Genomic DNA, 4,671 nt, shown 5'->3' on the forward strand with positions numbered 1-4,671 from the left:
TCAATATTTTGTTCTGAGCCAATATGGCATTCAGAGTATCAATTTCAAGAACTCCCTTCTTCATAGGCGTCCCATTACTCACAGGATTCCTCTCAGAAGTGTACATGAACTGGTTATTAGCAACCATGTCAATGAGTTCTTGAGCTTCTGCAGACGTTTTCTTTAGGTGAATGGATCCACCTGCAGAAGTATCTAATGACATCTTTGATAGCTCAGATAAACCATCATAGAATATATCCAGGATGGTCCATTCTGAAAGCATGTCAGAAGGACACTTTTTGGTCAGCTGCTTGTATCTTTCCCAAGCTTCATAGAGGGATTCACCTTCTTTCTGTCTGAAGGTTTGAACATCCGCTCTAAGCTTGCTCAACTTTTAAAAAGGAAAGAACTTGGCTAAGAAAGCCGTGACTAGTTTATCCCAAGAGTTCAGGCTATCTTTGGGTTGAGAGTCCAACCACACTCTAGCTCTGTCTCTTAAAGCAAAAGGGAAAAGCATGAACCTGTAGACTTCAGGATTTACTCCATTAGTCTTAACAGTATCACAGATCTGCAAGAATTCAGTTAAGAACTGAAAAGGATCTTCAGATGGAAGTCCATGAAACTTGCAGTTCTACTGCATCAGAGAAACTAGCTGAGGTTTTAGCTCAAAGTTGTTTGCTCCAATGGCAGGAATGGAGATGCTTCTTCCATGTAAATTGGAATTAGGTGCAGTAAAGTCACCAAGCATCCTCCTTGCATTATTATTGTTGGATTCGGCTGCCATCTCCTCTACTTGTTCGAAATTTTCAATAAGGTTGTCTCTGGATTGTTGTAATTTAGCTTCTCTTAGTTTTCTCTTCAGAGTCCTTTCAGGTTCTGGGTCAGCTTCAACAAGAATGCCTTTTTCTTTGTCCCTGCTCATAAGAAAGAGAAGAGAAAAAGAAAAGAAGAGGAATCCTCTATGTCACAGTAAAGAGGTTCCTTATTGTTAGTAGAAGAAGAGAAAAAGAAAAAATTCGAACACAGATGAAGAAATGTTAGTAGATGAATAATTAAATAGAATAAGATGAGAGAGGGAGAGGATTTTCGAAAATAATTTTTGAAAAAAGAGTTAGTGATTTTCGAAAATAGTTTTTGAAAAAGGTTAGTAGTTTTCGAAAATTAAGATTTAAAAATTGAAATAATTAGTTAATTAAAAAGAAATTTTGAAAAAAAGGGAGATATTTTCGAAAATTAGAGAGAGAGAGTTAGTTAGGTGGTTTTGAAAAAGATAAGAAACAAACAAAAAGTTAGTTAGTTAGTTGAAACAAATTTTGAAAATCAATCTTGAAAAGATAAGAAGATAGGAAGTTAGAAAAGATATTTTAAAATCATGTTTTTGAAAAAGATAAGATAAGAAGATATTTTTGAAAAGATATGATTGAAATTAGTTTTGAAAAAGATTTGATTTTTAAAATCACAATTAATGACTTGATTCACAAGAAATCACAAAATATGATTCTAGAACTTAAAGTTTGAATCTTTCTTAACAAGCAAGTAACAAACTTGAAATTTTTGAATCAAAACATTAATTGATGATGTTATTTTCGAAAATATGATGTAAAATTAAGAAAAAGATTTTTTGAAAAATATTTTTGAAATTTTCGAAAATAACTAAGAAATTTGAAAAAGATTTGATTTTTGAAAAAGATTTTGAAAAAGATAAGATTTTCAAATCGAAAATTTGATTTGACTCATGAGAAACAACTTGATTTTTAAAAAAAATTTGAAAAAGTCAACTCAATTTTCGAATTTGATGAGAGAAAAAGGGAAAGATATATTTTTTTATTTTTTTTGAATTTTTATGATGAGAGAGAAAAACAAGAAAAATGATGCCATGCATGAAAGTTATGGATCAAAACAATGAATGCATGCAAGAATGCTATGAATGTCAAGATGAACACCAAGAACACTATGAAGATCATGATGAACATCAAGAACACATTTTTGAAAAATTTTTAATGCAAAGAAAACATGCAAGACACCAAACTTAGAATTCTTTAATGCTTAGGCACTAAGAATTCAAGAATGCATATGAAAAACAAGAAAAGACACAAAACATGCAAATGCAAAGATCAAACAAGAAGACTTACCAAGAACAACTTGAAGATCATGAAGAACACTATGAATGCATGAAAATTTTTGAAAAAAAAAATGCAAGATGAGTATGCAATTGACACCAAACTTATAACATGACTCAAGACTCAAACAAGAACACACAAAATATTTTTGATTTTTATGATTTTCTAATTTTTTTTTTGTATTTTTTTGAAAATTATTTGAAAAACAAAAATAAGGATTCCAAAAATTTTTAATATGAATTCCAGGAATCTTATGCTTTTTAGTCTAAAGCTCCAATCAAAGGGTCAGGCATGACTTAATAGCCAGCCAAGCTTTAGCATGTAACAGGTAGATCATGAATCAGCAGTATGTGGATTAGCACCAACTAGCTTGCTCTTGATAACAAATTGGAAGCCTTAGTCCAAATGAATTTAGACATGGCTTTACAGCCAGCCAGGCTTCACATGCTTCATGAAACACTAGAATTCATTCTTAAAAATTTTGAATAAAATTATAAAATTTTTGAAAACATTTTTATTTTAAAATTTTTTTTTTCGAAAACAAAGGAGAAAATTTTGAAAGATTTTTGAAAACTTTTTGAAAACAAAACGAAAAGAAAATTACCTAATCTGAGCAACAGGATGAACCGTCAGTTGTCCAAACTCAAACAATCCCCGGCAACGGCGCCAAAAACTTGGTGCGCAGAAATTGTGATTACACTTTGATTATGTAAAATTCATCGCTCTTTCTTTCCCCGGCAACGGCGCCAAAAACTTGGTGCATAGAAATTGTGACTACACTTTGATTATGTAAAATTCATCGCTCTTTCTTTCCCTGGTAATGGCACCAAAAACATGATGCCAATACCATGGTTCACAACTTCGCACAACTAACTAGCAAGTGCACTGGGTCGTCCAAGTAATACCTTACGTGAGTAAGGGTCGAATCCTACGGAGATTGTTGGTATGAAGCAAGCTATGGTCACCTTGTAAATCTCAGTCAGGCGGATATAAAATAGTAATGGGGTTTTCGAAATTAATAATAAAATAGAGATAGAAATACTTATGTAAATCATCGATGAGAATTTCAGATAAGCGAATAGAGATGCTTTCGTTCCTCTGAACCTTTGCTTTCCTGCTATCTTCATCCAATCAGTCTTACTCCTTTCCATGGCTGGCTTTATGTAATGCATCACCATTGTCAATGGCTACTTTCGGTCTTCTCTCGGGAAAATGATCCAAATGCCCTGTCACGGCACGGCTAATCGTCTGGAGGCATCACCCTTGTCAATGGTTACATCCTATCTTCTCAGTGAAACTGGTCAACGCACCCTGTCACGGAACGGCTATTCATCTGTCAGTTCTCGATCATGCTGGAATAGGATTTACTATCCTTTTGCGTCTGTCACTACGCCCAGCAATCGCGAGTTTGAAGCTCGTCACAGTCATTCAATCATTGAATCCTACTCGGAATACCACAGACAAGGTTTAGACTTTCCGGATTCTCTTGAATGCCGCCATCATTCTAGCTTACACCACGAAGATTCTGATTAAGAGATCTAAGAGATACTCATTCAATCTAATGTAGAACGGAAGTGGTTGTCAGGCACGCATTCATAGGGAATGATGATGATTGTCACGTTCATCACATTCAGGTTGAAGTGCGAATGAATATCTTAGAAGCGAAATAAGATGAATTGAATAGAAAACAGTAGTACTTTGCATTAATCTTTGAGGAACAGCAGAGCTCAACACCTTAGTCTATGGAGTGTAGAAACTCTACCGTTGAAAATACATAAGTGAAAGGTCCAGGCATGGCCGAGAGGCCAGCCCCCAAAACGTGATCAATAGTCTCCTAAGATGAACAATGGATTAAAACTGAGACCAAAGATGTCTAGTACAATAGTAGAAAGTCCTATTTATAATAAACTAGCTACTAGGGTTTACAGAAGTAAGTAATTGATGCATAAATCCACTTTCGGGGCCCACCTGGTGTGTGCTTGGGCTGAGCTTGAGTGTTACACGTGTAGAGGTCCTTCTTGGAGTTGAACGCCAGCTTTTGTGCCAGTTTGGGCGTTGAACTCCACTTTGCAACTTGTTTCTGGCGCTGGACGCCAGAATTGGGCAGAGAACTGGCGTTGAACGCCAGTTTGCGTCGTCTAAACTTGGGCAAAGTATAAACTATTATGTATTGCTGGAAAGCCCTGGATGTCTACTTTCCAATGCAATTGGAAGCACGCCATTTCGAGTTCTGTAGCTCCAGAAAATCCATTTTGAGTGCAGGGAGGTCAGAATCCAACAACATCAGCAGTCCTTCTTCAACCTCTGAATCTGATTTTTGCTCAAGTCCCTCAATTTCAGTCAGAAAATACCTGAAATCACAGAAAAACACACAAACTCATAGTAAAGTCCAGAAATGTGAATTTAACATAAAAACAAAAGAAAACATCCCTAAAAGTAACTAGATTCTACTAAAAACATACTAAAAACAATGCCAAAAAGCGTATAAATTATCCGCTCATCAGTGTGCTCTGTGCACAATTCGAGCCACGCATACGCGTCTACAACACGTGCACGTCACTTGCAACCTTAG

General features: G+C 35.5%; 1 non-coding gene across 1 annotated transcript; it reads left to right on the forward strand.

Moving 5' to 3' along the window:
* Positions 1-256: 256 nt before the first annotated feature.
* On the forward strand, positions 257-364 carry LOC148565291 (small nucleolar RNA R71). Its single transcript, XR_015885175.1, has one exon. It is a non-coding gene; the product is annotated as a small nucleolar RNA R71 (small nucleolar RNA).
* The last annotated feature ends 4,307 nt before the right edge of the window (positions 365-4,671 follow it).

The sequence above is a fragment of the Arachis ipaensis genome, chromosome B5 (assembly GCF_059453495.1).
Source record: "Arachis ipaensis isolate K30076 ecotype BB chromosome B5, ASM5945349v1, whole genome shotgun sequence".
Lineage (NCBI taxonomy): Eukaryota > Viridiplantae > Streptophyta > Magnoliopsida > Fabales > Fabaceae > Arachis > Arachis ipaensis.